This window comes from Mustela lutreola, chromosome 10, assembly GCF_030435805.1.
Source record: "Mustela lutreola isolate mMusLut2 chromosome 10, mMusLut2.pri, whole genome shotgun sequence".
NCBI classification, from domain to species: domain Eukaryota; kingdom Metazoa; phylum Chordata; class Mammalia; order Carnivora; family Mustelidae; genus Mustela; species Mustela lutreola.
Genome location: NC_081299.1, coordinates 85,137,147 through 85,147,270, shown reverse-complemented (window position 1 = coordinate 85,147,270; position 10,124 = coordinate 85,137,147). Strand labels below are relative to the sequence as shown.

The 10,124-nt window shown below is 37.9% G+C and overlaps 1 protein-coding gene across 1 annotated transcript in view; it reads left to right on the top strand.

Moving 5' to 3' along the window:
• The first annotated feature begins 7,215 nt into the window (after window positions 1-7,215).
• The window catches only part of FRRS1 (ferric chelate reductase 1), a 46,772-nt gene continuing 43,863 nt past the window's right edge, over window positions 7,216-10,124 (top strand). The window contains exon 1 of the mRNA XM_059136746.1: window positions 7,216-7,271. The gene's annotated coding sequence lies outside the window, so the exon portion shown is untranslated. The remainder of the gene's footprint in view (window positions 7,272-10,124) is intronic.

Here is a 10,124-nt window from a genome sequence, read left to right as displayed (position 1 = left end):
TTCATTAATAATCCCCAAGAATATTTATTTATTTATTATTTGTTTGTTTATTTAAAAAAAAGATTTTATTTATTTGAGAGAGAGAGAGAGCGCGTGCTCATGCATGAGTGTGAGCAGGAGGAGTGGCAGAGGGAGAAGCAGAATCCTCAAGCTGACTCTGCACTGAGCACCTAGCTGGACTTGGGGCTCAGTCTCAGGACTCTGAGATGGTGACCCGAACTGAAATCAAGAGTCGGCTGCTTAACCAACTAAGCTACCCAGATGCCCCTAAACTACATTACATTTGTATATGTTAAAGACACTGACTTAACACAATAAAACTTAACCCATCTTATAAATGAATGGCATTTTAAAAAGTCCTATAGCCCAAGAGTTGCTAAAACAAAATTCTGCAGTAAATCATACTATTAGTTCATTGTTAAAACTTGGGAAATTAAAAAAAAAAAAAAAAACCTAGGTTATTACTGCGTAGAACCAGATTGTTACTAAATAAATATTATATTCTTCCTTTTCTTCATTCTTTTTTAGTTTCTTTTCTAATTTGCTTTAACTGATTTAGTAACAGATATGGTAAAAATTTGAATGTAGTATAACTTCTAACTCATAGAAAATATTAGAAGCAGGGATGCCTGGGTGGCTCAGTGGGTTGGGTTAAGTTCTGCCTAAGCCCAGGTCATGATCTCAGGGTCCTGGGATTGAGCCCCACATCGGGCTCTCTGCTCAGTGGGGAGCCTGCTTCCCCTCCTCTGCCTGCTGCTCTACTTACTTGTGATCTCTCTCCCTCTGTCATATAAATAAGTAAAATTCTTAAAAAAAGAGAGAGAGAAAATATTAGAAGCCACTGATTATGGGGCACCTGGGTGGCTCAGTGGGTTAAAGCCTCTGCCTTAGGCTCAGGTCATGATCCCAGCATCCTGGGATGGAGCCCCGCATTGGGTTCTCTGCTCTCTGCCTGCCTCTCTGCCTATTTGTGATCTCTGTCTGTCAAGTAAATAAATAAAATCCTAATAAAAAAAAAAAAAGAAGCCACTGATTATAATTACCAAGACTTTTAACTTTATATCATGTCTCTACATGATCAACAGAGATTTTATTAATGATTTGGTAAAGCTGAATCAAACTTTTAACATTTTACTTTGATCAGTGTTGCCATCTCTGGCATGTAATTACAGAGTATTAGTATTGTCTTGTACTAAATTAAAATGTTACAAAAGAAGATAAAGTAATTAAAGAGGACAAAGAATGTCTGCCATGCTTTCATTAATATCAATAAATTGGTCTTAAAATGAACTGAAATTCAAGGGGTGCCTGTGGCTCTCAGTTGGTTAAGTGTCTTCCTTCAGTTTAGATCATGATCTCAGGGTCCTGGGATCAAGCCCTGCACCGGGCTCCCTGCTAAGTGGAGTCTGCTTCTCCCTTTCTCCTCAATCTGCCCACTGCTCGTGCTCTGTCTCTCAAATAAATACAAAGAATCTTTAAAAAAAAAAAAAAAAAGGAACTAAAATTCAAGTCAAGTTTGAAAAGGGGTAAAACGGAAGCAGGGACTTTCTAGTATCTTATCTTTCTGTTACTTCAATTAAAGTGAGATCTTATATTTAACATCGATTTTTTGAGTTATTAAAAGTATTGGCCTAGTCCCTATCCCAGCGATTGCTTATAGTATAGTTTTCATCCATTGGTACTGAGTACTTAATATAGTGTATTGAGAAGGATCTGAAATTATGTCCAGCTTAGTAGTAAAAAGTATTACAATTGATGATGACTGCTTGCGTGTGGGGATAGCATTTTTTATATAATATGTTTTTCCTCACTCTAATCCAAGACATTATAGGTAGTGAGATATTATCTCATGAAAACATAACAATAACCCTACCTTGGTACCCTTATCTTCTTTATGCAAATGAAGAAAGTGAGAGTAGGGGGGTTAATAAGTTACTTGCCTGAAGTAATCATTTTACTTGGCCTTATAGTCAGTTTATAATGGAAGAACTAATATTAGTTCTGATTATCAGAAAGGTTTCATAGATGAAGTGGGACTTTTGCTAACCCTTGAAGAATGTACGTCGTTTAATATGTGGAAAGATAGGTGGTAAGAGAACAGCATTAGCAAATGTGGAAAAATGAGAATGGGACTTTGTGTTTCACGGAATGATTGAGTCAGAAATACCTGGTGGGAAAGCAAGGAGAATGTAGTACGTGTGGCCACACGGTGGAGTGCTTTAAATGTCAGGAAGAGTATGGTTTTAACTCCACAAGCCCTGGTAAGTCACAGAACATTATTGATAAAAGCGGTATTTTAGGAAGATGAATGTAATGTTGGACTGTTGTCAGCAGGCTTCATGGGGGTTATGCGAGAACAAGTGGGAGAGATTAGTTCCAGAGAATTCGAGCATAGGTAATCATAGTGTGCCCATTTTATTGAACAATTTTATGTTTAGACATTGAACTAAGCACTTGACATATGTTATCTTTAATCCTCACAACAATGTAGTGTATTGTGATCTTCATTTCATGGTGAGAAGATAGGTCTGGAGAGGTCTAGATCACAAAGTTCATTGATGGAGCTGATCTTCAGTCCTGGGTAATCCAGTTCCAGAGCCCCATGTTTCCCTGCTCAGAATTAGTAAGTAGGAAGGCCTGTATGTGAGTGCTGAGAAAGGAGGAACTGGATAATTGACTTGAGGAGATATTAAAAGCAGTTGGTTTCAACATTTGGGCTGCTGCCCACAGGAAGAAATAGGAAATGCACAAACCAGGACATATCTACTCATAGATATAATCTGAATAGATCCATGAAACGCATTTATTTAGCCTTACAATGTGCTCTAATGTTTTTCTGTTATTTTATTAACATTTTTTCTGATTGTTACTCCCTAAAGACTTTACATAGGTTTTTAAAAAGTTTGTTTATGTTGGGACGCCTGGGTGGCTCAGTGGGTTAAAGCCTCTGCCTTCTGCTCAGGTCATGATCCCAGGGTCCTAGGATCGAGCCCCACATCCGGCTCTCTGCTCAGCAGGGAGCCTGCTTCCTCCTCTCTCTGACTGCCTCTCTGCCTACTTGTAATCTCTGCCTGTCAAATAAATAAATAAAATCTTAAAAAAAAAAAGTTTGTTTATGTTAAGCAATCTCTACCCCCAATGTGGGCCTCAGCCTCATGACCCTGAGATCAAGAGTCACGTGCTCTCCCGACTGAGCCAGCTGGCGCCCCTCCCACTAAAGATTTTATATTTGACTAACAGATGGGTTGTGTCTCCAAACTGGAAAACTCTGAACTATAAAATATGAAAGAGACAAAAAGCTGAAAGTCATCTCTAGGTTTTTCTTGAGCATAAAGGCGATTGATGAAGTTTCCTGCAGCTCTGTAACAAATGACCACAAACTTGGTGGCTAAAACAACTGATATTTATTCTCTTATAGTTCTGGGGACCAGAAGTTCAAAATCACTAGCACTGGGCCAAAGCCAAGGCGCTGGCAGAACCACTTCCTACAGAGGCTCTAGGGGAGAATCTCCCTTGTCTCTGCAGTGTCCAGCGGCTGGTGGCGTTATTGTGGCTGCATTACCCCCGTGCTTACCTCCATGGTCACACTGTCTTCTTTTGTGTGTAATCTCCCTCAGCCTCCCTCTTTCTTTCTTTTCTCCTTCCTTCCTTCCTTTCTGTATTTTTTTATTTATTTAAGATGTTATTTATTTATTTTAGAGACAAAATGAACATGGGAGTGGGGGGGAGGAGAAGAGGGAGAGAATCTTCAAGCAAACTCCCTGCTGAGTGCAGAGCCTGATCCCAAGACCCATGAGATCATGATCTGAGCCCAAACCGATAGATGCTCAAAAGACTGAGCCACCCAGGCACCCCTTCCGCCTCTTCTTTTAAGGACACTCATGATTGCAGTTAGAGCATACATAGATAATTCAGGATAATCTGTCTATCTCAAGATTCTTAAGCCAAAGACATCTGGAAAACAATGAGAACGGCATATCTATAGGAACATGGGTTTATCAGGTAATTATGCCCCTGGATTCCTTCATTTCCTTTCCTTTTCCTCCCTCCCTTCCTTAGTTCCTCCCTTTCTTCCATCTTTCCTTCCTTCCTTCCTCTCCTCCCCGCTGCCCCTCTTTTTTTTTTTTTTTTTTGTTCTTTCTTTTGTATCCACCTGAGAAATCACAATATATTAGACATAGAGCCACTTTGTACAAATATAGGGTAGTGCCTAGCACAGTATCTGCCATATAGTAGGTGCTTGATAAAATAGCTGTTGAATGATTGTGATGTTTCTTTCTTTCTTTCTTTCTTTTTTTTTTTAAGCAACCTGTCACTCTAAAACAATCTAGTCTTTTTTCTGGCCCATTATGTGTCTCTCTGGCCAACAGAAATCTGCTTTCACAATTTGGTAGGAGACCTTAGAGAACATAAGGTTCTGGTTGTAACCCCTCATTTTTACTCTTGAGGTAACAAAAACCAAGGACAAGTGATGGCAGTGGAGCTAAAGAGGCAACAAATTTGGATAAGACGACAAAATTAAAGGCCACATGACAATGGGTTCTTTTTAGATGGTGGGTGTGAGACTTACTGAGTCAAGGCAGGGTCCAATCAGTTGGAGATGTTCTACTTGAATCCCATGTTTTATGAAATGCTGAGTAACATAGAAAAGGCAAGTTTATGTTTGGTCCATCAGACATCATTCAGTTTTGAGAACGAGGTTCAGGGTAGAAAGTTAATAGCTGTGGCTTAGGACTCTATCTTACCTCTTTTCTTTGCCTGATATTGGGCAATTTTCTTAGCTCTGCATGCCCTCACCACTCAGTGGGAGAATATCTATAATAGTATAATACCTTTCACTTAGGGTTCTTGTGAGAGTTAGGATAGTGCATGTGCCTTGGTCAGAATGAGTGCTCAGTAAATGCTAATTCTTATTCTTGCTATACTTTATTTGCCTTATTCATTTTTATTCTCTCATGAATATACACTGGAGTTTTCCAGTGGCTCTGTGATATGTCATATGATACAGCAACAGATCAAATATAGAAAAAGATGTGAGAATCCAGCTGTCCTCTGTTAAGCCAGGCACTAAAGAGATTTGCAAAAATTTAACAACACTCCTCTCACTAAATTCTTATTTTTGGCAAACAATCATAACAGCAGTAGCGAAAAAAAATATTATGTTAACGAGTAATGGGTTTATTTTTATCACTTAAAAATGAATTTGTAAGTATTGAAATATTTCTCACTTTTAATTTTTAATACATTCAATGATAGATATCATCCACATAAACAAATATATCTTTGGGGTCCAGAGTAATTTTTAAAAGTTGCAAAGGAGTCTGGACTGATAAATTTGAGAACTGAAAATTTAGAGGCATGAGAATGGGATCTAATAGGGTAGCATCAACTTCTCAGAGTCCAAGCTCCATTGAACATCTTAACTAAATTTGGTTCCTTTAGTGACAGCTGACAAGTAGCTGATGAAGAAGAGCCCAGTAGAGGTGAACATCTTGCAGGGAGTGATAAGGGGAGTTTCAGCTGGGGATTTCAGGGGAAACAGTAGGCCTGGAGAAGGGTGCTTTTAGATAGAGCTAAGCCACCCCAATCAGTTCTTTCCACCGGGCCCCTTTCCTCTATCTATCTATTTATTTATTTATTTTTTCTTTCAAGTTTTTATTTAAATTGCAGTTAGTTAACATACAGCGTAAAACTAATTTCAGGTGTAGGATTTAGTGATTCAGCACTTCCATACAAGACCAAGTGCTTATCACAAGTGCCCTCCGTACTACCCATCACCTATTTCTCCCATCCCCTTGCCCATCTCCCTCCCCTCTGGTAATCCTTTAGTTCTCTACAGTTAAGAGTCTTTCCTGATTTGCCGCTCTTCCACACCCCCTGCCCACATGTTCATCCATTTAAGCTGTTAAGAGTGCTTTAGGATGAAAAATTACAGTAATATATTCTAAGAATTATTTGTCTTATAGGTTTTTTCTTTTTTTTAATTAAATCATGCTTTTGGCATGCCAAGTGGCCACTGGGGACCATTTCTGGAAAAGGTTTAATTATAACTGCAGAAAGCTCTATCATCACCTGAGGCTTTATACAGAAAGACCGAAGCTCTACTGATTTAGTTTCTTTTTTTTTTTTTTTTAAGATTTTATTTATTCATTTGACAGAGAGAGATCACAGTAGACAGAGAGGCAGGCAGAGAGAGAGAGAGGGAAGCAGGCTCCCCGCTGAGCAGAGAGCCCGATGCGGGACTCGATCCCAGGACCCTGAGATCATGACCTGAGCCGAAGGCAGCGGCCCAACCCACTGAGCCACCCAGGCGCCCCTGATTTAGTTTCAATCCGCTCACATTTCACAGAGCTTTAGGAGAGAAAACCAGCTCTCTGGCATCTTTTTTTAAAGCCTCTCTCTAAAATCCTATAGAGGAGTTTTTGTTAATTGTGAATTCTTAAGGAGAATTATTGAACGGATGGTGTTCTTTCCTCTCTCTTCTCTCCTTTTAAAATGGTTTTAGAGAATTTAGTGGTGATTGCTAACCAAGGATCACAGGCCAGAATGTATATGACATCATTTATTTTCCAGTGTGCACCTGTGAATCATAGGCCGCAGTGGAATGTTTAATATTTTCAGATACATTGTTTTTTCCTAGCCCTAAACATTTTCTTTTGCAAAAAAAAAATCTTGTGCAAAACAGAGATTAAAGGCTTAAAAAGAAATGAAAAGCGAATTCCTAAGTTTCTAAGTCTGATTCTTTTGCACCTTTTGTAGTTAATTGAAATAGTTTGCTAATTACTGTTCTGCCTTTGAGTTGCTAGAAAAAACAATTATTTTTTTAGTATAATTATATTTCAAATACTGCAAAAACAATATTTATATTGGTTGTCTATCTGAAATTGAGTTTAAGCAGGTGCCCAATATTTTAATTTGCCAAATTTGGCAACCCTATCCTACCTAAGCACAGCTAGTTTCCTTTGTTTGTCTTTATTTAGAATATTTAGAACAGATATATTATTTCTGAGTGGTTTTGTAGTTAAAAGCAAAAACACAGTTTTCTCAATGAAACAATTACTTGGCAAAGTGCTCTAATGTATAAAACAGAATACTTAATTCTCAGAAATGGAGTCCATAAACTAGTACTGGTCTTGCAAATCAAGTTTTGCTGCTTAGCTTGGGAAACGTTGCCTTCTGGTTACTGGGTAAACTGGCTCCACCCAGCTGCTGGAAGGAGATACAAATTGTAACAAAACCGGAAGTTGGCTGGGCTGCCTTCGCCTCTCAAGGTAAGCGTCTCCTTCTGTTCTCTTTAAGTCAGAGCTCTTTGCAAAGCGTTTAAAAATTGAAGCCAGCTAAGGCAGCAGTAGTGAGAGCAGGCCCCTGTGATGATGGGGGCGGTAGGCGATGCAGAATGAATGCTTTAACAAAGTGCGTTCTGAAGCTTGTATTGAGCTAATGAGTTTTCACAAACGAGTTAGGTTAATAATATGTCCCATGACTTTGACTAACGAGCTTTAATCCCGAAAAAAGGGTGATTATAAGTAGAATCATGCTTGGGATCCTGAAAAGCATGGACTTTATTCATGCACGTGTGTTTCTCCTTTTTTAAAAAAATTGGAAACTGTGGGAGCTCTCTTTTATAATGAAACCTAATGGCATAATTACCTGTATGCAGATTACTTAGAGCTTTGTTGTTTTTTAAAGTACGTTTTAATCTAGAAGCTTTAGCTCCCCTCACCCCCTACCCCTGGTGTGCCTTTGGAATTTCAGAAAGGCTCTGGTAAGACCTTTGCCGCCCCCTCCTTTTTTTTTTTTTTTTTTTTTTTTTTTAAATCTTGTCAGTGCTTCCCTTGGGACAAAGGAGATTTTTCAGTTTGTAAATGTGTTATCAGGGATATTTCTTTACAAAGCTAAACTTTTAAGTTCAGATATATTCTTTTTCTTCTGAATTAAAGTGGAAAGATTTGAGTGCTATATAGAAGTGGAGGCTAAATTTTGGTTTATTGATTTGTTGAAAATAATGAGCTAGACATTTTAGATCATAGTTTTGTTTAAGGGGATGAGTTCTGGTAGGTTCTTTAGTAAGCCAACATGCTGACTCTTTTAGCCAAGCGTAGCTTCTATTTCACAGCTCTCCATTAGGGTAATATCAGATTCTCTGGAAATCCCACTGTACAAGAGCTGTTTTCAGGGTTGTCTGCTAGTCAGTGTGAAAGGGGATCCTCAAGCCGACCATAAGACAAGTCACCAGCTGGGGAAAGTGTGATAATGTTTTTTATTAGCAAAACCAAAGCTTCGGGAGGTTGCGAAGAAAGAGCAGTTACAGAAGGTGGACAGAATTAGGCAAGACTCCGTGGAACGAAAACCTTATTTATTTTTTCTTTTAATTTATTTTTACTTAAATTCATTTAATATACAATGTTTTATTGGTTTCAGATAGAGGTCAGTGATTCATCAGTCTTCTATAACACCCCAGGGCTCATTACATCACATCCCCTCCTTAATATCCATCACCCGGTTACCCCATTCCCCATCCCTCTCCCTTCCAGCAACCCTCAGTTTGTTTCCTATGAAGAAGGAGAGTTCAACGGAAAACCTGGTTTATGGTGGGCACAGTGCTAGATGTTTCATACGTATTGCCTTACTTAATCTTCACAAAGCACCTTGGTATTGGTTGTATTTTCTCTAACAAAATGAGAAAACTAAGACCTGGTGAGTTTAAATAATTTGCCCACAGTCACATAATTTGCCCACATTGGTGCCGCTGGATTCCAATCCTGCTGGATTTGAACTATGTGATTTTGATGTCCATAACGTTCACTGTTCCATGGGATACAGTAGTAGATGACATTTGAAATAAACTGTGAAAGAGGGGAGGAGGTTTTACTTACTAAAATGAAAACAAACAAAAGCCCTGAAAGTAACATAGAATGTTTGAAAATAGATAAAAGAAAAAAAGCTAAACAGTTTTATCATTTCTTTACAGTCTTTATATATGCATATTTTGTGGTTATAAATTCTTTTATTACATTATAAAGCACTACATGCTTTAAAATTTTTAAATCATTTTTATATTATAAACAGTACATACTTTTCAAAAATAGGTTCAATACAATGAGGATTAAAAAGAGGAAGTCCACTCCTCTTCCCCTATTGAAAACACTCTCCTGGGGGTAACCACTCTTGACAACTGTTGAAAGTGTGGAGTAAAGTTGGTTTTTTTTCCTTTTCCCTTTAGCTTTTAAGTAATATTTCTTTCAGTATACTAGGTATCATTTCATAATCTGCCTATTTTCATTCCTCAGTGTGGCATGAGCATGTTTCCACTTAAGTATATGTAGACTCCTGTTTTAGAGTTTTTGTGAAACAAGTTGATACTTGCAGAGCACCTAAAAGAATACCTCACTCCTGTAAAGCACTCAGTAATTATTAGCTGTTATCATTGACTATTCTTTTTTTTTTAATGTTTTTCCTTTTATTTATTTTTATTTTTATTTATTTATTTGACAGAGAAAGAGAGAGCACAAATAGGGGGAGTGGCAGGCAGAGGGAGAGGGAAAAGCAGGCTTCCTGCTGAGCAAGGAGCCCCATATGGGGCTGGATCCCATGACCTTAGCCTAAGGCTGACACTTAACCGAGTGAGCTACCTAGGTGCCCCTGACATTGACTATTCTATTTCATTCTTCTAAGTGAGTGAGTATACAGTATTCTAGTTTATTTTGTAACCACCCAAATTGTCTTAGATTTTTGTTATTACAAATATAATTTTTGTGTAACTGCAAATTTTTCTGTAGGATAAATTCCTAGAAGTGAAATTCTTAAGTCAGAGGTTAAACATATTTTAGTTTAGTAGGATTCTGTCAAATTTCTTCCAAAATATTGTGCCACTTAACACTCTTCACTGTGTATGAGTGTGCTCATTTTTCTACATTCTTGCTTATTCTGGATATTAGCAGTCTTTTGCATTTTCCATGAAATGACAGGGAATAAATTTTTTTTTTTTTTTTTTTTTACATAAAAAGCATAGTGTTCAGAGATTTTTGTATCTTGTTTTTTCCCATTTACCCTAAGTCTGTTTTTACGTAGATAGGAATTTGATGCATGAAATAATGGAGGTCCCAGTTAGAAGGCAGAACATG